The 24,047-nt window shown below is 36.3% G+C and overlaps 1 protein-coding gene and 1 long non-coding RNA gene across 6 annotated transcripts in view; one reads left to right on the top strand and one right to left on the bottom strand.

The window, feature by feature from the left end:
* The window catches only part of FAM241A (family with sequence similarity 241 member A), a 223,398-nt gene that overhangs the window by 123,324 nt on the left and 76,027 nt on the right, over nt 1-24,047 (top strand). The window lies entirely within an intron of this gene.
* LOC147653077 (uncharacterized) lies at nt 18,812-22,667 on the bottom strand. The gene is made up of 2 exons (XR_015287609.1): nt 22,358-22,667; nt 18,812-21,840 (listed from the first exon to the last, which is right to left on the bottom strand). It is a non-coding gene; the product is annotated as an uncharacterized LOC147653077 (long non-coding RNA).

Below are 24,047 nucleotides of genomic sequence, written 5' to 3'. Positions count from 1 at the left end.
AACTTGCATTTTACTTGTTATATTTTTCTCAGTTTTGGTTATTGACAGCTTCTCCTAGGCATGGAAATCAGCAAAAGGAAAAAATCTTCCTAGAAATACTGATATCAGTTTTAAATATAATTTCTCTTTTTGTGGACATTTCTATTTTCTGCCTGCCTTTAATGACATATCATCTGGGATTGAAGTGCACACAGGTTCAAAATACCTGCCAATAAGAATTTATTAAGAAAAAATTATATGAACATCACTGATGTTTAGATGTCAAGGCTGATTTTGATACTTCAGTAAAAAATTGTCTTCAGCAAACCAGCTTCACACAAATGAAAATGAATAAAATTTAGAGATTTCTCTATTCTGATTTTTGCTGCTAAGCCATCCATAGTGTTTATTCACTCTGCTATTTTGACTCAGCTCCCTGACTCCATCCGACTCCACTCCATTCCTGGACCTAGAGGACACCCACATTCTGTTTTGTCTAGAAGGCTCTAGGTGGTTGTACTGTATAGGCTGATAGGCTGAAGGACACACTGAGCTATACTCACCTAGTATTGCCTATCATCCCTGATTTTATCCCTAAGGACATGCTTTAAGAAGTATACATTTTAGGGGAGGTTTTTGGAATTACCATGATTCCTTTATTGCATTGTGGAGAGCAGAAAGAAATACTTTATTCCCACTTTTACTTGTCTTTATAGTGAAGTTACAGTATAAACTACCTACAGACAGCATCAGTGATTTGTTCATTTACCTGGTGTTCTGAGAAATGAGGTGGGAACTCTTGCAAGTATTACAGCCATTATTTCTGTTCCTGCCCTATTTTTCACCTTCTGTGGCAATCTCCAACCCAGGCAAGTCAACAGAGCTGCTGCACCTCAGCACAAATTCCAGCCCTCCTGCCAAAAGCCATTTTCCTTGACAGTCTAAACAGAAACACCACAGTGAGCTGAGCACTCTTGCTTCTGCTGGCTGAACTATGGAAATCTAGATGTTGCTGAGGATGTCCACTTCTCAGACTCATACAAACTCATCAGTTCACTAATGTCCTAAGTCTCAGTTACTTCTTTGCACTGACTATGCCCCTTCTTTTCTCTTTTTTACCTTTTCCTTTTCTTTACCATAATGAATGACCTCAAAGTCCTAGCAACCTAATGACAGTGATGTCCAGAGTGAACAAAGGATAAATCATCCCTTTTATTATCCAAGTCATTATCTGAGTAATTCTATTAATATTCCAGGACTGCTGCCCTTATTGCTGTTGTAAATCAGAATAAAATGGGAGATACAGATCATCCCCTAAGGTTGTTTTACAATGTGCTACTCTCAAAAAAAAAAAAAACAGTAATTTTGGAATAGTGTCCACAAACTTCAAGCACATCCCAAGTCCCTCTCTTTGGTGGAATTATTTGCCTTTAAAATCATAAGTCTGTTTATTATTGCAAGGTACAGGCAGCTACAAGGTCGACTTTGAGGATTTTAAATTCTGCCAGCAACCTGTAGTGAAATTTATTTTATTTGGTAAATTAGCAACAGAAAACATAACATTCCTACTGAAGTCAGAAATAATGTATGAGAAATCCAGTATATCCAGTCATGTAGACATAGGTCTGATTTCACTACAGTTTGTGCTGCAGGAGCGTATCCCCAGTTACCTTTAAATTTCATTTTTATAACATTCAAGTTTCTACCCAAGCTCCATGATGACTCCTTACAGTTCAAAAAAAAGGCAGCAGAAATATTTTCCCATTTGTGTTATAAATGTTATCAAATTCTGTACGTTTTTTCATACCAATTCCAGTGTGACACAACCAAGTGTCTGAAGGAAAAATCAGAAAGAATAGTGTATTAAGTAGTTCAGCTTGCTGAAGCCTCTAGAATAATTCCATATAGATTTCTGGGGTGAGATGATTGTAGGCATTGAAACCTAGCAAAGACAGAGTGAGAGTGCCTTTAGAGATCAAATCATTGGGAACCAGTTTTTTTTTTACAAGTGTGGTCTTTAGTTCTTGCCTTATCACTGTCTAGCTGTGAAACCTTAGGGCAAGTCTTATGCAGAGTTTTCTGTGTATGGGAGCAGGAGCTGTATCCAGAACCCTGGATTGTGCCACAGAACAAGAATGGTTCCCTGAGTGGGGCCCAGGTACACAGATACACTGAGCAGGCAGCAAACCTACCTAGAGAGATGGGTGGGTTGATTCTATCAGCAACAGAACTGAATCTTCTTAGTGGTTAGAACTGATCCTAGATTGCCTAAATATTAGACAAGGGATGTGCTTATTGAACTTATTTTTGTGAAAAACTGATGACACAATACTTCGTTGAAATGCCTTCTACAAAAGGGCCATTCATAAATTACACATTAAAAATTAAGAAGCTGTGCCAGTTAACCAGGAGCTCATAAAGATCTTGATCCTGTTTAGTCAACTTTCACCTAACGCTTCCTTTTAGTGTCAAAATGCTATTCTGCACTAGGTCTTTAGCTTCCCTACATACTACCATGTGTAAAATGTGGAAAAATGTCCCAGGTGAAAGTTTTAAGAGGTTATATTCACGTTTGTAGATTACTGCAAGACCGTCTGCCTGATATGAACTTCAGAATTTGGGGATGTTTTCATTTCACAAGGGAAATTCACATTCCAGTCTCAGGGAAATGAGTGATAAATTTCCCATGGATTTTAATTGTGTTGTTATTTGTCCAGAATCATAAAGTATGCTATTAATTTACATTTGCTGTTGATAAAGACAAAACCATTTTCATAAGATTCAGAAGCAGTCTTTCAGAACATAGACTGAAACATATTTTTCAACATCTGTTGTCTAAATCAATAAAACCTTGACTTGGGAAAGGACTTACGTGCTCCCTGCATACCATTTGGAAGCCTTCATTTGGAAAGAACTGTCATTTTACTCTGGCCTGAAAGCATTGTCAGGATAAAATATCTGAAATATACCACTCCTTTAACCAGGCCAAAGCAGTGCCCCTTCTTATCTAGGAATGTGTTATGGTTATGTCTAATAAACCGATTCAATAAGAACAGGATAAATTTAGTTTGTCAGGTTAATAGAGTTATGGTTCTTTGCATGTTTAAGTAACAGTAGATGTATGTAGATATAATTGAGAGGAAACCTCCATTTCAGACAGGAAGTGCAAAAAAGGGATTTATATGTAAGTGTGAACATACAGTAAATTACAGCAGTGGACATTCAGGAAAATGCCTGTTTACAGACCTGTCAATGCAATATGACTGAAATCAAGACAATCTTAAGGTAGTTTGAAATGGCATGAGAGGCATTGGTTTAAACAGATGTTTTCCTTAAACTGGAAAGCATGATATGAGCCGTCATCTTTTATCAGATGGAGAGAAAGAGAGCGGATTCTGCTTTAATTCACTCATTTGTATCTGTTTTAATAGAATACTACCAAAATGTAACCTTCATAAAGTGCATCATTAGAAAAAGGGCTATTTTACAGTCATCTGGATTGTTTGCTTTGGAAGGGATTCAAAGACTCTGTGAACTGAACTTCTCCTGTAATTTTCTCCTGTAATTTTGGGGTTTAGACACTACCAAGCACAGATGAACTACAATTAAATTGACTGAGCTTCGGGTTCTGCAATATGTGCAAAGACCATACTCCTTTGACCCTGCAGTCCCGCATTATTTATTTATACAACGGCAAAACATGGCTTTGAGATCCAATAACAGAGTTCTTTCTACCCCAGTAAATTCACAATCTAGGCTGAGTGTGACATCACATTCCTCAGTCTCACTGCTGACCAATTCCACAGCAGTTTTAGTGAAGAACGCTCTTATTCTGAAATGGCTCCACTTCTGAATTGGCATACGCATGATTGCCTAGAATTAAGAATAGAGAAAATATTTTAATACTGGGATTTAACTGTTATTTATTTGGAATTTTGGAGAGAAACTGTTACTATAACTCCTCAGTAAATTAGTAAATCTCACAGAGCAGGTGTAAGGGCCAAGGTCAGTACCATACAAAAAGGTATTCTCTCTTTCTGCCTGAGGTGCTTTCTGCTTCTTTCTGGGCTGTTAAACAATTTTCACTGTTTCTGGCTATTGAGTTATGGCTATCGAATTGTGGAGGTGTGGGTGTGGTGTGGCTTGTGAAAATTGAGATGTGAAATGAGAGCAATCACAAGTGGTCAAGTACAGGCCTGTTTAGTAAAGGCAGTTGTTCATTTACTATAACATGAGGTTTCTGTTGTACAGATTACATTAGTAATCATCATTGAATAAGAAAGCTTTAAAAACTGGCAGTCTATTTACGGATACTTTGGGAAAGGAAAGAAACAATCTATCATACAAAAACCTGTGTTTTTTACAAAAGCTGTATGATACTTCCTACATTTTGTACCTTAATTATGTGCATCCAGGTAGTATTGGGATTTCTGTAAGGAGTGACCAAGGTAATTTAGGAACCTCTCAGGTTTGAATTTTTTAAACTTTTGTTCTAAGTCTGAGTGCAGTAACTTGCACTTTAAAGTGAAAGCTGAGATTCCGTCATGTTGAGATAGTGCTCTAAAAAAGACAGATATGAAGACAGGCAAGAAAAACTTGAGACAGCTGGAAACACCACCTCCACCTGACAGAATTTTTTATAATTGTCTATTTCTGACTTGATAGTAACCATGTCTATTCATAAGGGATCCATAATGTAATGTCTAGAAGACCTGATAATGCTACAGTTTCTGCCATGAGAAAGAATTCTGAAAACTGCACCAAAGCCTGCTTATAAAATTTATTCTCACTCTGTTTCTACTGGAGGTTACATGGGAAACTTAAAATTGAGCCCTCTTAAATTGAGATGTATAGTCTGTGTGTTAATCTAGACAAATAGGAACATTATCAGTTTTATCTTGTAGCTAGACCAGATTAAAAAAAAATATTTGTGCTAAAAGGAGGTAAAATCTTTCTCCTCATGTCTACATTACTGCTGGTGAGCAAAATGTTTGCAGGGACAGAGCAATTCCTTAGAGAATTGGAGAAAATATTTTTAAGCTCACTCTTCCCAAGTATTAAATAGATATATTAAATAGTTTCAGATTTATCAGTCGATAAATTAAATAGATTCATTTTTCTCAACATAAAATTATTAGTGTTGTTGCTGTAGCTGTTTTCCACTCTTAATATTAATTAGTCTAATTAGTGATTAGCCATTCATGTAGGTCTTCGATCACTTTCAAATGTCTCTTTAGACAATTGTCATTTACACTCAGATCTGCTCATGGCCCAGAAGGTGGCTTGGCTGTGGAGACGGGCTGAAACAAAACACTCTTGGATTTGCCACCAAGCTGGAACAACCACTGTCAGTAAACAGAGCCCATGTTTGCCACCCACTCATTCCAGACGCTTCTGTCGGAAGTCAGCACACAATTTGCTGGCCGTTGATATACCCAAATATCTTATTATCTCTTCATCTCACCAGCTAGGTGGTCAAGGGTGTGCTTCCCCTCAGGGGAAATGTACCTGTTAAGGCAATATTTCTTTTGACTCTCGTTCTAAGCCATAGGCAGGGGGATTAGAGATTCAGCTTTTAATTGTGCTTGTCTTTTTCTCTTGCAAATGGCAGTCATTCCATAGCACCTCTTGTGAAATGAAATTGAAAGTTGGATTAAAGCATATTTTTGATTCCTGACCAAGCTTTCTGGTCAGAAAGGCACCTTGATTAAGACAGTGGGTGTACTTATCAGCCAGTGCAGGCTTTGGCAGCTGTGTAGTGTAGGCAAATATTGAGTAATTTCAAAGCAATCCAGGTTTCACCTTCTAGAGAAGAGCAGTAAGACCTGTTTTGTGTTTCTGTAGACAACACAAAGAATTATTTAGCAATGTTCATTTATTTATCAACTTCAAATCTTTAAAGTTTTGACAGATTAATAACTTCCTTCAGGAGTTTTAAATAAACATGATGTATTAACAAACAGACCAAGAGCCTACTTAAATTGTACAAACATATAAAGCAGGCTGCCTTGTCTAATGAAAACCTGATAAGAAAAATATCTTTTTTAAAAAAAAAAGATTGTGACTCAATTTCCGAGGAAATAATTTATCTTTATATATCCACTGGAATAACAGATGAATGGAGTCAGTCAGAGTTTAAATAAACCCCAATTATGTTCTGCCTGATAATTCGATTTTATCGACACTGTATATATTTACTTATAGCTTCAATTATTTAATATTATAAATATGGTCTGTTTTGACAAAATAGGATTTGGTTTGTCCTTTTAAAATTTCAGCATAACTTCTGTAGATTAATATAATGAGGAAGAAATATTCCATGCGGATGGGTTTGGAATTATAGCTTCAACAAACCTTATTAATATTGTAGCTTTGCTAGAGTATCAGCATCAGAGGTTGTATATTTGTGTAAGTTTAATTGATGTTTAACAACAAGCTGGATTCATCCAGCCATAGTCACTTAGTTCAATACATATGCAAAACTGATAAAGGTTTTGGGCCAGATGGCCCAGTTCTCCACAGCAAAGACTGTTGTTTAGACAAGTGTACTGATGATTTTCAACTCTGATTTTCCAGATGCAGAAACAGGGCTGAAAGACCAACTTGCACGTGTTTCCTTATTGACAGAGTAGTGGGGTGGGCAAAATGTCACCATTAAGTTACCACTGCAAATCTTCCAAACTTGTGCTCTGCACACGGAGACTTCAGCTAGCAAGTGGCTCAGCATTTCTCAGGCGAAAACGAGCAGTGAACTCTCATTCATGCCTTCAGCTTGAAACCTCTGAAACAGCTCTGTGGCTCTACAGCACAGGTGGGCAAGTCACGGCCAGCAAGACTGGCCTGGCACAGCTTCTCAATATGTTTTGCAGGTAACCCCAAAGTCCCAGCTCATCCTCCTGCTGGGACACTGCAGGAAGCCCAGCTCCAGCCACTCACCTTCAGCAATCTCTGCACCAGGCCTTAGGTGAATGTAGCTCAGGGTTTATTGACAGTGTTCAGTTTGCACTGATCATATAAAATAAAACAGTGGTATGGATTTATAAACATCCTCTAAGGAGTATTATTAGATTTTGAAATGTCTTAACAGGTTTAAGAGGTGTGTTGCATAGGAGCAGAAACAGAAGGTGCAAACCAGAGGAACAAACAATACCCAACAAAGCCAATGCTAAACTAAGCATCAGGAAATATATGGACCAGTTGGTACAAGTAGAAAAGTTATTCAAGGGGATCCCAAAGGTCAGACAGCAGAACAAAATGTCTTTTCCTTTTATTTGTCAAAACAGTTTATTACTTTAATATAACAAATATTTCTGTATTTTTTTAGTAAGTCTACAACAAAAATGACAGGTCGTACTTCTTTGTGGTAGATGTTGCATTTTGACTCTTCCAAGACTGAATACTTTATAAGAAGATATATATTTCCAACATTGAACTGCCTTTGAAAATTAGATGATATTCTTTTCTTTTTTCTTAAATATAGAAGTGTCTTCTCTTCCTTAGCTACTGTCATAAATCAGCTACTGAAAAATCCTAGTTTAGAGGAGACCTTCTGTATTATGAAAGCTTTGTTGTAGAAATATTGGAATGTTATACCTTTAAAATATATTTTTCTGGCAATCAGTAAAATTCCATGCAATTCATTTTATGCTGAATTCATAGTTCTGCTGTTTAAGCAGCCACAATATGGTTACATCAATATTGTGGAAGAAACATGAAGGAAGTGGACATTTCATTCTTTAAAATTATTGCATTAAAACTGTAGAAGACACATAAATAGTACACGTAGGGCTTGAGGTAAGGGCCTAAGTAGGGTGTCATTTTGTTACCAGGATTAACTTGAATGTTTAGTTTAAGTCTAATAGCTCTGATTTTTTTTTCCTGTAGTCAAAACAGCCTGCTTCTGTTTTCATTCAATCTATTTCATAGGGATGCCTTATTTCTTCTGGAAAAAGGAATTGTAAATTACAGGCACTCACTGAAGGATTTTTAGTTACTTAAATCTTCCTTACAATGGAAAGCCTGCAACAATGATTTCTTCCCTTTTTTTAAAACTCTCCCTTTTATCACTCAGCGTACTACTAAAACCATAGTGTTTATTTTGGTTCATATGTTTTATTTTGGAACAGAGTGCATCATTTTGGGGAGAATTAGCTGAGATAATGGATTGCCAGGTTGGACCAAAAATTCTGCAAGGAGCAATGGGAGAAAACACAGGCATACCCATCCTACACAAAAATTAACACATCAACAGGGAGCTTAGAGGAATGAGAAATTTCAGAGACATGACAAAACACACTTACATCAAGGGGTTTTTTTGCTGTGTGCTTCCTTTTCAGAGTCTCCTTGGCTTATTTTGTCTGTTGCTGTTTCTATTAGATTTGTCACTTAAAATTCTCTCCAAATGGAATTTCATGAAATCCCAGAAGGCAAGGAGGTTGGTAAACCTGCTCTAACTGCTCTAACAATATCATGAAACAGGGTTTGAATTACCAATACACCCGGGAATTCTAATGCAATTATGAGTGTTTACTTACACCATGTGTTTCTCACTGAGCCTCGGCTGTATCAGGATAAACCAAAGGGAGCTAATGTTTTATAGATGGTAAGACTCTGTTTGTTTTCAGTAGGGCTAAGTCTCCCAAAGCACTCAGACACACTAATTAAAGTAAACTGCAGAGGCCCATAATAAAATATATGTGTTTGGAGACTGTGAGATGAACTCCACTGGCTTATTAAAAGTCAAAAGAAAAATATACATTATTTATGACTTCAAAGGGACACATTGTGAGCTCCAGTTTATTTAAAGGATTAACTAAGCATTGGTTATTGGTGACCATCTGAACAGCTTTCCTTTCACAGTTCATTAGTTATGTCATATATGTGGGAAGTCATAATTTGGGTTTAGATCAAATATTATTAATCAACTAAATTATGGAGGGTACACCAACAATATTAAATGTAATCTTTAGGAAAATAACACCTCACAAATCCACTTTTCTCCAGTTGCCCAATTACATTTCAATACATAAACAAAAAAAAAAAAAATCCAACCGATGTATGGCAAGTTTTATAGAGCCACTGATCTCTGGAGTGGTTTATGTTTCTGTTTTTGATTATTTTTTTTTTTTAATTAATACAACACATTGAAAATACCAAATGGAATTGGAAAGGAAGAACTCTGTAGGCTATCAAAGTCTTTGGGATATACCAGAAGTATAAATTCACCTACCATGAGTACTGTTGCTTTTAAAAAAATTACCAGATATGTGGGAATGAGGGGGAACCCAGTATTTCCAGTGAAAAGGGAACTGGGAGACAGCATTTTCTTTCTCATCTTTGTCAGTAGTGTACCCTGTGTATCTTTTTTCTCATTTTTCTAATAATTTTACTTACCCAACTTTTACTTATGAATTGAAAGCTTGTATGGAAGACATTTTGCCAAGCAAAGACAAGCAGAAGTGCCCACACACACACACACTCATGAGCCTGGGAAGTGACATATATTTATCATGTTCTTCTGTCTCTTCATCTTTCATGAGATCTTTAATACAACTCAGATTTTAAGGGAGGAGAAATTATAAGATTCAGGTTTCTAGCAATAGAGCTTAAATCAAAGATTTCGATAAATTTTGCATGGGCAGTTAGAGTTTGCTGGTATTTTAATTAAATTGTCTCTTAAAAAGTGTCAAAGTTTATTGTTTTTATATGTAGCTGTTTAAATAAACTCAAGTCAAGGTTACAAAAACACTTATTCATGTGCTATGTGTTTAATTCACAAGAGATTTTTAAGGCTGTTTGTATTTTCACTGACATGACTTAGGAGAGCAAATGAAAATTGCAGTCCCTTTTTTTTTTAAATATGATAGGCTGAGGTAGTTTTTTTTTAATATTGTATTGTCATCTTTGGATCAACTAAACAAATATGCCACCATTGGTACTGCCTCAAACTTGTAGCTTTGTTTTTCTAATATAAACACTGGGGGGAAGAAGAATGGGGGCAACACGCTCTACAGCCCAAATCAGTATCACTCTGCTGTTCTACCACTGAACACTGTGAAATCCTAAAATTGAGGGAGACTTAGCTATCCTTCATATTTTTCACTCTGTGGATCAGCAGTCTATGTTTCTGAAAATAAAAATAAAATAAAATAAAATAAAATAAAATAAAATAAAATAAAATAAAATAAAATAAAATAAAACAAAAGAAAACAAAAGAAAACAAAAGAAAACAAAAGAAAACAAAAGAAAATTCAGCAGTTGAGGTCTGTTTATTGTTGCTTGCAGTTTGGTCCTTTTTCCCAAGCTACCAACAGGCAGTGGAAGTCACTTTATTTAGAAATAAATTCTAAAATAGCAAAGCTTTGCCAAAATTTGTAAAACACATCCTGCTGAACAACAGAATTCACAAATATAAGTATTAAGATATATATGTGTAATGCATATTTGAACATTTAAAACATATAAAGTTATATTTATAAAGATTAAAAAACTCTTCCAAAGGTCACAAAATCCCACCATGCACCTGACCCATTTTACAATTATAGATGACACCTTACAGTGATGGTTCTCACCTTTTGTTTCTGTGATGGGTTTTCCCAGTCAGCTGACATAAGTGCGGTTTTCCCAGGCATTTACCAGCCTGGGAAGTGAAGGAGGTGATCATGATTCCAGATCCAGATCCCACATTCATGGATGAGTAACCATTTCATAAGACACGACTCACATGCCTTGAGTGGAGGTGTGCCTGACACTTCAGTGCTCCTTCCCAGATGATCCTTCCCAGGCTTGTAGGGAGATCTGGATTTCTTGCCAGATGTCTTCTCTTTCTGCATTGTACATAAACAAATGGTCTCTCAGTTTTTCTCCAGGGTTATATTTTTATGAAATCTTTAGATTTATATGTCCTGTAAAAGCAAGGCTTTGTTTTAGAAACTGACCTACATTTAGAAAAAAAAGGAGAAAATCCTCCGAAAGGTTTGAAGATGAAATACCGTAAATTTTTTTAAAAAAGTTTTTTGCAGATGAGTGTTGCTCTGTTTTATTCAACTGTTTGGGGAAAAATTGTGGTTTAACATAAGATGGTAATTTATCTCAGCCAGTAAACCTAAAGCTTCATCTTTAACATAACTCTATCATGTCGTATTTTCTTCAGCATGAAACAGAATTTTGGAGGTTGGACAAAGAGACACCATTCAAAATATCATGCTAGTTCTTCATTCTCTACTAAGGATTAGTATACAATTGGAATTATTGTGCTCTTTTCCCCTTTAGAGCACTCTATGGTGCAAATTACATGAAAAGCAGTACTAACAAATCTGCAAATTAATTTAAAACAAACAATATCTCACAGGAAACTTGACTTTGTGGACGTCACTGTGAAAAATACTTCATTCAAGTTAGCTTCTAAACTTCAGGACTTCAGAGTAATGCTGTATATATTTTTAATTAAAGCAATTGGCTTGCTAGGATGACTAGAATAAAAGAGAACTGACACTGATATGCAATATTTTACCACCTAATAATGCATCATTTACAAAGACAAATTGTAAAATTATGAACAATAAATCTTGAAATGATCATTGAACTTAGAAACAACAGTACATTTCAGACAGTGGCCTCAATGGACTAATGAGTGCTCCTGCCCTTTTCTATATCTGTAGCCCAATTTGTCTGATGACGAGTTTTCTTTGAAGTCAGGTTTAATTTACTACCTATGAGTCCTTTAATAGGTGTCTCCACAGCAGATATGCTTACATGGAAAATCTTACATGGAACAGGTTCACACCTTACAGGTAGAAAGAATGCATTGTAGGCACCCCTGTCATAAAATTGATAACTGCAGTGTTATGAGATTTGTTTTCTGACTTCCTTAATAGTATGCACAGGCAGAAGGTAAAGGTCAATAGCTAATATAAGTTTCTTAAACTGTTAATTGATAATTAAATTGCAACAAAAGTAATCCAAGTAGATGTCTTCATACATTTGACTTTATGCTTCCTTTTTTGCACCAAGTAGTATAAGCATAGCCAATTCCACTGGTTGAAAATTTTACCTTTTTGTTTGGGATCTTTTTTCCCAATGTTGCAATGCATATTTTCCTACTAGTTTTTACTTTATTTTTGTTGTGGACTATAGTAAATATGTAAAAGAAGTTTACTAGGAGAAGACTATTGAAGACAAGATTATGTCGACTTATGAATTTACTTACTGGTTTAAGAACAAAATGTGTCTTTCCTTGGAATATATAATATATAAAAATACTCTTAGAATTGCTGAGTGATTAAATTAATATTAACTTTTTATTTTTAAGCAACTGTAGGATACTCAAACACAGGAAAAAATGGTGTTCTTGGGTTCAGCTAAATTGCTATAAATTGCTGTGAATAGATGCTGTTTCGTGTGTATGATAAGGATTCAATTACATAAAATCCTTTTTTATCCATTGGAGACAAAGAAAAAACTAGTTCTAACTAGCATATTTTTTACCTATTACACCCTCAAATTAGAAATTAAGCTTCTGCTTATAATTAAGGTATTATAAGTGATAATGAGTAATGATAATTGCTGCTCATGAATGCAATATATATGCCAGTAGAACAGCATCTGAGCTAATGTCAGGAAATTTGCCCCGATCACAGAAGCTGAAAAGAAAAAAGTGGTCTTGAGATACAACACTAAAATGAAGATTAGGAATGCTTTCCAAGCTATTATTCACTGTAGATGATTTTATCTGGAAGCTCAATTATAGAACTCAGCAGGAGACTGGTTGTAAAGCAGAAAACCTGACTCAACAAAGACACATGGGCAAGCAGACAGCAGAAAAGAGTAAAGCTTATTTGCTTTCCAAATCCAGGAGTAACTGGGAGTCTATAACTATACTCTCACAACAGAGCAAGCCCTCTGCTGAATCAGTAGCTGAAGCCACTTATGCAAACAGAATCTGGCAGAACAGCCCAGCCATGAGAAGAGAAGATTAGCAGAGGTGAGCAACTTTGCCCCTTTCTTCTCTGAGAGCTGGCTTGACATGAGAGTACAATTTAAGGAAAGTGAGATTTGGGCAAGATGTGTCATAGTGGAGCCTGGAAGACTGACTGTTTTCTACCTTCTGGGTCGCTATTTCCTGTTTGCACAAATATGTTTATATATGGAGTTCTCACATGTTTATTTGGAGAATGTTTTTTTTACCCTTTTGTGCAATGCTGTCTTAAAGAGCTTTTGAGTACTTGGAAATCAGAAAAGAAACAAATTTACTTACAAGTTACTAGTTTATTTTTGAGGACCATAATTAAAAGCATTTCTTCACTTAAGAACCCAAGTAGCAGAGGTAAGCAATGGCATCTTGACATTAAGTCTGGCTTACTTCAAATGTGTGTTTGTTGGTCCCACTCAAGTGAAAGACTGCTTGGGTAAAACATCAGTGACATTCTTGTCTAAAAAAACATCAAAATTTTCAGCTAATCAGGATTTATGCAGGCAAACCTTACCCCTCTAAAGAATATTCAGTAAATACACAAATAGAAATGTGTTTGTTTTTCTTAGAGTAAGTCAAAGTATGAATAGGAATCTATGTCATCTTTGAAAATGAGGCTGCAAATGCAGCAGTGCCCTCTGACAATTAATAGTAATGTTTCTTATGGAAATAATGAAAGTATTTAGTACTTTTTATTCCTAAAAAAAACCAAATTCAGGCATTTTTCAGCTTCTTGAAAAACTGATATTTTAAAATAATAAGCACTTTAGTCCCCTAAAATAATAAGCACTAAAGGCCTTTAAAATAATAAGCACAGGCTTTAGAATACAGAAGAGTTCAGTCTAGGCAGAGGATGCTGTCATATCTGGAAAGCATCACCTTCTGTACCTGGTACAGGTATAGTTTCTACCACAGTTTCATGAAGGAATAGTGTTGAAGTGTTCCTGGTATCTGGTGCTGGATACTTCTGGGACAACCCAACATTGCTTGTGACATGAAAAATGGTCTGCCAGTCTGTGTGTCCTGTGCCTGCTCTCTGCAGACCTTGTGCATTGTCCAATCCCACTGGATTCCCTGTTGTGCATCCTGCTCTGGAGAGAGTCTGTTTAGCCAGCCAAACGCTGTCATGACAGATGCTTTGTTTTTATTCCTATATGAGAATATTCTACCTTTTTCCTAGATAATTTGATCTTAGATAGTTGTTTAACTCTCCAGTGATTTTCACCTTGCAGATTCATTACATAATTTTCTAGTTATTCCCTCAGTTTTTTTCCACTAATAAGAATGTAAACTGGTTTACTTATCTCCAGGGGATTGATACCTCTACAAAATGTCTGGAGGAGGGATAGCTAACTTTGTTGAATTTGTTTTCTCTATCATTAATGATAAACCCCATCTTTCTTTAAATATTACAGAGTTTTTTGGTCATTGTTTTGCTGATGATTATTACTTATAGAAGGCATGTTGCCAGCTAAAATCTAAATATTTTGGCATATTGCTTAAGGTTTGGTATTTCTGTGTTGTATCCATCTACATCTTCTCTAACTATAAGGTCAAAGGCAATGCCAAACAGGAGGAGTGAGAGATTGCATCCTGATTAATTCCTAATTTTGCATTCTGGGATCGTTGTGTTCCAATAGAACGGGGTGAATAATTCATTGTGAACAATTGACCACTGTTTGCCTGTTTTTCTAAATGATCCACGAGCCGATCGTATTTCAACAAAACCATTTCTTTTATTGCATTCTCTCCACACCACTTCTTCATGCTTTCTGTTCTCTAATTCAGAGATTCCCAGCATCACTGTTGCCATCTCCCTTCAGAAATAGTTTTATTTACTCTGTTTTCTTTCTAGATGCATATGCCATGTACACTTTCTCCTTCTGATTCACAAACACTAAGTAATTAAAAATTACCCTTGACAAAGTGAGAATAAATGGGCTATCATGATGTGTCAAATGCATTGCCAGGTATAACAAGGCCATGTGTCCAAGTTGCCGTTTGACATCCCTAGAAGATCTTAAAAACATCCAGGAGTACCAAACTGTCATGGTTATGTTCATTACCTTTCCTTTCTGTGAGATGATTCTGTCACTTAATTTTGAGACATATATATTTTTCCCTCTGTACCATCCCAATAAACATAGGATGCAACAATGCACTTGGTGTTAGAGATCAAAAGGACACTTTGCCATAGAAATATTGGCATCTGTTTCTTCCTTAGGGTTGGCTACAGACATCTATTATGTATTGAAAAAGTTAATATCATTTAAAGAAAATCTAAATTTACTAACACAGTGTGTTTGAAATTTGGCACACAGAAAATATGTGATTCTTTTCTTCAATGGTTAAATGATCAAAAATTTTTGAACTTTCTGTAAAAAAAATCTGGGGGGGAACCCTGTCACTACTAGGAGTACATTTTTTCTAGCTCGATTACAGAAATTCGTTGTAGAAAACATAAGCTGCAATAGAAATTTTCCTCTTTTAATTAATATTCATTCCTGTCAATGCCAAACCATTCCACAACTCCTTATAGTGAGTAAATTTCTATGTCTCTTTACCCTGTCACTGTCACTACTAGTAGTAGGAGGAGGAAGAACAGAATATATATACATGATGTATATAAAACTGAAAATTGCAGTTTCCTCCACTAGAGAGAACTTTTTCCACTCAGCATATCCTTTTTCCACTCCTAAGCATATCCTTCTACCCCAACCTAGGCAAAATTCAGTGTTTTTTTACTGTTTTGTGATCTAGGAGACCTAAATTTCATCCAGTCTTGGAGTTACTAGAGCCGTTTCTAGTGTTTGATTGGGTAACAACCAAGTTACCCAACAAACAGGTTGAAATACACAACCTGTTTTCTTTGGATGTTTATCTCTGTAAATTCATACCTTGCCAGTCAGCCCAGCTACTCAGTGATTTAGAGTAAGCAGCTTTTCCTCATGTCACCATGGAGCATAATCCTTAGTATGTAGTAAAACCAAATACATACATATTTCTCTACATCCATGACATATTTTGCGTGAGGCTGCATCGTTTGAGGTCACTGGGGAACAAAAGACCTAACAGAGTTGTTTCTGAACCGTGACAAGAAGAATTCACAGGCATCTTGGCAAGTTTACCACTACTTTGCCAGCAAATCTGGAGAGTTTAGGATCTTCAGTATGTGAGAAGGGAGACTAGGCTAAGTTTTGGCTTTTTTCAGCAGTTTGTTCTGGCAGCCATTCATTGCATTTGTGTGGCATAAGAAGACTGTGGATTAACACATGTTTTGTCATGCTCCTGTACCTTCCATGTGACTGAGCATTTGTCAGATTTGCTTCTTTGCAAACTTTTGCTTTGAACATGCAGGTCAGATAAGAAAACTTTTCTGAAAATTTGGCCTAGAATCAAAGGACTTCTGTGTAAATTTCTCCTATTTCATTCAAAACTGGGAAAGTTTACAAACAGTGCCTCACTCTACCTGAACTCCAGCTCCAGTTTTGCATCAACTGTGAATTCAAGCCAAACTCTAAGCCAGAGCAACCCCCTGCATCACAAGCATTCAAGCCATGTGACTTGAAGCATCTTTAAATAAATGTTCCAGTGAAGTTGCTTTGCTTTGTTTTCAGAATTTGTAATAAGTGCTTCACACTCTTCTAGTACCTCTACCTAGGAATGAAGTCTGCTCGATTTTAATTTGTGGAGATAAAGTGTATTCCTCTGAGAACAGCAACTGTTTTTTTCAAAAATTACAAATGGCCAATGTACAAAAATCATGAAGCATCCCTGTGGCTTTCTTGTGGTGGATAGTCCTTGAAATATTTCATAAAGAGGAGTAACTCATACTACCTCCTTAAAGACAGAGAAGCAGAGGAAGGTTAAGTGATTTGATGAACTTCTCTGGAGAGCTGAAGACAGGGAGTGTCTTGGCAAACTTGGCATTCTGCACCAGTACCTGTGACAGTGTTGGCTAAGTTCACATGCAGCAAGTTGGTACACATTTCCTGATAGACAGTCAGAAGCAGTATGCAGGTATAAACAGTGAAACAACTGTGATTTCTGTTCAGGGACAAGCTTCCTTTTCCTCTTAAAATTTTCCACATAATAGGCTGATGTTTAAAACATCATCCACTATATCCGGAAATGTGCAAAACTAACAAAAGGGCTTATTTTCTCTTCTCCCACTGCTAAATACATAGTTTCCCCAACCATATATTAGGCCATTTCTGAGGTAATACATATAATTCAGTGACAAATCCACTTCAGCCTTCATAATGCCCTTCGTTTTTACTTCAAAACATTCACTGACTCTCATGGATTTGTACTATTTAACACCCAGATAAAGGTAAGCTGCCTTTTTTAATAACGATGGATTACATTTTCTTGTTACATGCTCTGATTCAATTGAATTTTTCACCGTGAGCACATCCATTCCAGAGAAAACAGTAATGCCAGTGTAAGAATAATTATAGTTATTAGAAAGGTAAACAATCTAAAACAAAAATTAACATCAACAGAAATTAAGTTACTGCTTCAAAGGCCTGCTTTTTCCTTCCTTTTGCAGAAGTAGCTCTACATTTTTTTCTTTACAACTTTATTGTTAGAAACAATAGAGGCAAGCTGTTTGGTGAGACCTTTTCTACTAGACTGAAGCACTGCCAAATTTCTTCCAGAGAGGTGACTACCAGTGCAGAGAGCTTCTACACCCTTCAGAATAGGGCTGCTCCTTGCTAGTACCCCTAGGGGGATGAAGTCGTGATGAGATAATACCCCAGACTCCTCTCTGAAGATGGCAAGACGTTCACAGAATACTGCAGTGAGTGGATGTATTTGTATATAAAAACTGAAGAAGTTCCAGTAACTTTTTGGCCCTCACAGAAGTTCAGTGCTTAACTTAAAGTGAAATTTGCTGAAGGGTCTGGAGTCCACCCAACTGCATCCAGCCTTGAACATACTGCAGTGCTGGGCACTAATGCATCAAAGCATATATAATATACACTAGTAATGCTGGAGTAAATCTCTCTGCACTTAGGAAGGCTTTTGAATGTATAGCTGAGTCCTATTGAAGGAAACAGCAGCTAAATGTGCACCAAACTGGGGAGTTGCTGAAATGCTTTGGCTGAACTGGGGCCTTGGATAGTCATTGCTCCTTCATATAGGCAAAAAAGGTCAACCCATTAAAATGTGTACTTTAAATGGCTTCTCCTCTGAAATTCATCCAAGAAGATTTACACACTCTAATATATTTTGAGATGTTCCTCTGGGCAGAATACCATGTAGCTGCACACCTGTCCTGCTGGACAGATGATCTCCAGGGGAGAAAAGCTCGTAAAGATCTGGTTATTTGTTTAGCCACCCTGTCTCAGACATATGGAATTATATAACCTTGTTTTTGTAGGATTACTTTGCTAAAATAATATGAATATCACGTTTTTTTCCTTTAAAACATATTAGAATATAATGTTGCCCTCAGAGAGAAAATGGGAAGATGTGCAGCTCCTCCTGTTTCATTTCCTGCTTTCACGGATTGTTGTGTTACTAAAATATTTTTATTACAGAAGAACTCGAAGCAATATACATTGTTTGTCAGAGGATTATTTATAGTCCCTTTAAGCTGAATTTCTGTAATGAAATCCATTTACAGACATTCCACAGTGCCCTATGGTTACTTGCTTATGCAAATGAAATGTGACCCTTGGAATAAGCCTCTTGCCCTTGCTGTCACCCTCCTTGGCTTCAAAGGTCTGCAGACAATCACTTCTTAAGTGAGTGAGGTTTTTTTTATATTTGGTTTTGAGTGGGGAAAGAAGAAAATGAAAAGAGCCTTTCCATTGCATGGCTTTCTTGCAGAGATTCATAGTGACTGACTGGTTTTGTGAGATAATGCTCATTTATTTTAGATGTTAATAGGAACTCTTCACTTATAAACATTCTTCTTAGATTATATCCTCTTAAAAGTGAGATTCTTATATAACAATTTCAGAAAGTTTCAAGTGATTTAAGTACCCGGAATTAGATTTTCTTCCTCAGTTGCACTTTGGATTACAAATTCAGATATCTGGTTTTAAAGGTCATACTTCTGGGTTCACAGATGTGCAGTTTCAGCCTGACATACCTGCAGAGAAAATTCTACAGTGGCCTATGAAAAGTCAAAAAAAAAAGGTGTGAAATTTTGCTCTGTAAAAATGATCTTATTTTATGACTATGATTGCAGTAATCTACACTGATAGAAATCATTGAGTGAACAAATAGATGCTATAAAGAAAAAGTATGAAGATACAACTATTTCAGAGATGTAGAGAGAACAACTTTTAACAAAAATTAGTTATTCTGCATCTTTAATTATTATCATCTTCTGACAGCAAACTCAAGAGTTTTGTGGACCTTACCACAATAATAAGGGCTATATTTACAGTTAATTGTGTATCCCAAGTCACAAGTCACTGTATTACTTGTATTTCATATGTTTCTGAAATCTCTGGCATCATATTAAAATTTAGCATGCAACATCATGGTACTCACAATAATAGTTTTAGGATACTTTTTTGAAAATATTCATAATAGTTTATGATCTCTTTAATGAAGCAAAACAGTCATAAAAATGATGAAACATTTTGACTGCAAAGAGTTCTGTATGAATAGGAAGATCAAGGGAAATGCACCTTGAGATGGTTAGTTATGTTCTTTTCAAAGAGGAAAATTTCAGCAAAAATCAGTGGCGGAACCACTCGTTTCTCATTTTGATGTATGACGTTGGTAAATAAAAAAAAATTAATTTCAAATAACCAGGCTGTCAACAATGATGTTATCTCAGCTATAGTACTTGTCAGGAGCATAGTAGGCCTCCTTATCACCTGTCTATTTTCTTTTTAAGTTTCATTGTATGTGGAAGTTGACTACCTGGAGTTATTGTCCACTTAGGGCAATTGTGGATATCTCATTTACTTCAGCATTATCAGAAAAGCTGTGTATGGGAGTATAGACAGTTTTGCTGGATCATATTATTTATAGGTGACTCCAGCTGGTTTTTATTACAAAATTTTTGTATCTTAAGGCCACGTTGAAGATAAGTAGACAGCCGTGACCCCACATAATTCTGAGGCCTTTTGCGATAAGTGGGGCTCAAAAAAATATGTGAGGTAGCAGCTGAGATTATCTGAATAGAGGACTGCAGCCCTGTGTACATTTTATTACCTGCACAAGGACGTGGGGGAGAGTAAATTCCATAAAACTCCATGGACTTGGTGCTTTTTATTATTTCCTGGGCTTCCTCCAGTCAGCACAATAGTTCAGTGTCATCATCCATGGACCAGAATGGAGCACCAGCTTCCAATATTTACCCATTCTTCTGCGTTCCATAAGCATCAGCAGAATGGGGCTCCCAACCCCCTCTAGTTTTTGTTACCCTGGTCTAGAACTGTGTCTGGAGAGAGGGTCTAAATTCTATCTCTGTGACAAGCCACAGAAACATTGACAGAAAAAACAGCTAGACAACTAAAGAGTAGGGAAAGAGGCACTTGGTTTTGATGATCCATTGAAAATATGAAACAACCTCAGGGAAGAAAGAAATTGGTAGAATAAAAGTGGTTTAGAATGAACCTTTGGTTCTTTTGTTTTAGGAATTAAAAATTAATTACACTGAATTATTATTATAATTATTATAGGGAAATTCTTCCTTGAACAAATTATCTTTATTTTTGCATCTTCCACAGTATTCTCCAGAGTAAATGTGATAGGAAAGTCATTTTACAAGCAAATTTTTCTACTTTTTCATTCACTTTCTAGAAATACAACAGAGAAAATTGAGGTCTAATTTCTAAAAAATAGAGAGTATGCACAAGTGCATCTGAATTCCAAGCTAGACCTGACCGTAAAAGAGAGAAAACAGTTCTAGTACACTGCAAAACCAAGAGCCAGTGTCTCAAAATCTGGATAAGCACATGAATGAATACTGTTACCTCAAATTCACCTCCCTTTGCAATGACAGGTCAATATTTGTGATACAGCTGGATACAGTATGGGTAGGACTATGAGGAAATAAATAATTCACAATACATAACAGATCAAGAATGACATTCACAATAACAATGCCTAGAGCTACTCACTCAACAGTGACACTGAGACTAATACTGTATTGTATAGCTACAGGAGATCTGAAGTAAAGTTGTTCAACAGCTATGGAAACTTTTGTGTCAAGACAGGGCCTCAACTTCCTTGGCATATAAAATTTGTATAAACACTTCCTGGTGAGTAGGTTGGCACAGTAGGTTTTAAAGATTCTGCAGAGTGAGAATGCATGAAGACATAGATCCTGATGAGCTCAATTATCTTCTCCCTGTGACTTAGTTAGAGTTGTGGGTGTCTATGTCAATAAAAGCATGATGTCCTGCTTGTTATGGACAGATCTCATGAGAATTACTTGTGATTTTAGTATGATTTCAGCATAAGGCATTGTTTCCTTCCATTAAATACCTCATTCATTAAGAAATGCTCAGTTGCTTGTTGAAATATGTCTCTTCACCTGACTGTGTTTTGTCTAGGATTACTTGCTTGCAATGAAGTGTGTCAATATGATCCCCCAGAGTACAAGTACTTACTTCCTTTTCAGGAACAGTACAGATGATATGAGTGTTCGTTCTCCTGGATGCTCATCAGTCAGGTGAAGTGGAGAGCTGAGATGCAGGCTCTTAATTCACATAAATATCATGGAGTTCCCACTTGAGTTAGCTAGCTGGCTAGATGCAATAAAAAGTAAGAGTACAAATGCTGCACATACTTCAGCTGGCAGCCACCTGCTTTATTGCAGAAAACAGGATAATCCTTTTGTCTGATGAAAGTCCTTCACCACTTTCCCACAGTTCCTTTTGTGCTCCACAGAAGCCAACAAGTTCTCCTGCAGTGTCCTGGAGATAAAAAAGTAAAATAAAGAGCCTCATTTTATGGAGGAAAAAAGCTGCAATCTACCTCACAAAAGCTGTATCTCCCCACCAGGCATGTTCTGAATCACAGCAGAAGGAAGGACATACACACAGCTTTATGCTACATGGGTGAACCTACTGCCCAATGGCTAGAGCTAATCACCAAAGCTAACGTTACAAGAGAGGCTGAATTTGGATTATTTTCCATCCATCATCTTTAGGGATTACTATTTCTAATCAAAGAATGCCTATAAAGTATAAAAAAATGGCATCAACCAGCCTTTTGCCCTCACCAGTTCTATAAAACCTGTCACTGAATGACATGACACACAGATATGAAATTCCTTTTTTTAATATGTAGGCTGGGAGGAGGAGGAAGTATAGACTTCACAGTGACAGAGCTCTAAGAGACTCTCAGAATTACTTTTTCTTCGTATTTTCAGCACTCATTTCTTTTAAACATTAACCAGAGGTACAAGAGTATAAAACCAGCTGTGCTTACTTCTATACTGCAAAGTTTGGTTAGATTTGAACTCTTTGTACTGCAACCTACTCATCTTTCAAACATATGTTATTCTTTTCATTTTTTTAAAAGTCTATGGTCTCATCCTAGCAAAATACCACTTGTGTGGGTCAGTGGGGTTTGTTGCCTGGGTAAGGACTACTGTGTCTTTGTTACAGAGAAGCCCAGCTGAGCTATTTATGCAAGCAAGGACTATTTGCAAGTAATTTTCAGGATGCAGCTGCACTGTGAAAAGTATTGTATAGTCTATAAAAATAGTGGGTATGCCTTGTAATCCTTAAGTCCTGGTATGTTTGCATGGAAACTCCACTAATGTCCCTACATTGTTTCTTATGACCTCACAGAGGAGCAATGTACTTTCAGGAAGTCTATTCCCAGCACTTGCCAGGGTCTGACATTTTAATCATGGAAAGCAATTCATCTTATTTTCAATACTATCTTAAGGATGACTTAATCAAATGGCAAAAATGTACCTAATGGTGCTTAATTACATGTCTAGAGCAAATGAAGGAAGATATATTTGATAAAATGTAACTGAACTGTGAAAATCATTGTAACATAAAAAGTCTTCTATCATCTTTGAATCAGTTTTGACATTTAAGATTGACCTCTTGGGGAAGGCAAGATTTTTCAGTGAAATACAGGTTGTATGCTTAGAATATCACCTTTTTAAATGTTTTATTTACATTCCAAGTTCTATTTTACCTTAGAGAATATTATATGAAATATTATACGAAATAACTTTGTCATGAAACTATGAAGTTATGTTTCTGCCTTATAGTTCCAAGACAAACTAACTGACTTTTAAAGATCTTGCTCCCTTATTTGGCTGAAGTTTTGGGATTGTACTGTTTAAAAAAACCTGCATTTCCAGTGCTCTTTATGTGATCCTTTTCATATTTTCCTGAATGGAAATTATGGCTAAGACATTAAACAACATGATAGATCATTATTCCAACATACTCCAAAAGTACCTTTATTAAGGAAACAAAATCACTTTGCTTTTACAGATGGTGTTACTAAAAGCTAATAAAATTTTATATGCAAGGGGGTTTGCATAGTGATCTGTGCACTATGCTGACTACACTGGTGTGGTATCAGAGCACTGAACTATTCTAGAGTAAAGCTGAGAGCTAGCAAAAAACAAAGTCAGAAATTTTGACTATTTACTTGCTTACTTAAAGGATTAAAGAAAAAAAGTAAGGCAATTTTACATATTCACCAGGAAAGAAGGTATCACTGCCAGCTTTTGGCACAGAGAGGTGTGTTTGCTACATGGGCAGTCAAGGATATTACCAGATCTGGGGCAGGGCTGCTCCTGGCTCCAAATATCAAGGGTGTCTTTTTTATAGAAGAACTACATCAGTTTATATTGTGTCAGCATCAGCATCAGCATCTGATGTGCATGCTGATCTCACAGACTTCATTTCAGCAGCTACACCTCCCAAGAACGCCTATTCTGGGTCTGAACAATACCATACTAGTAAAAGAGGGTTTTGAGCAGATAATAATCTTAGTTTATCATTTGGGATGACTGATTCAGCACTACAGTTATTAAAAGGATATTATTTACCTGCTCAATAATCTAAGACTTAGTATGCTTTTCCTGGGTGACTCTGTTATTGTAAAGCATTTAATTCCCTATTGGTTTTGCTGTATTTAAAGTTGT

Source organism: Cyanistes caeruleus, chromosome 5 (genome assembly GCF_971803275.1).
Source record: "Cyanistes caeruleus chromosome 5, bCyaCae1.hap1.1, whole genome shotgun sequence".
Taxonomy (NCBI): domain Eukaryota; kingdom Metazoa; phylum Chordata; class Aves; order Passeriformes; family Paridae; genus Cyanistes; species Cyanistes caeruleus.
This window is presented reverse-complemented; position numbering and strand designations above follow the sequence as displayed.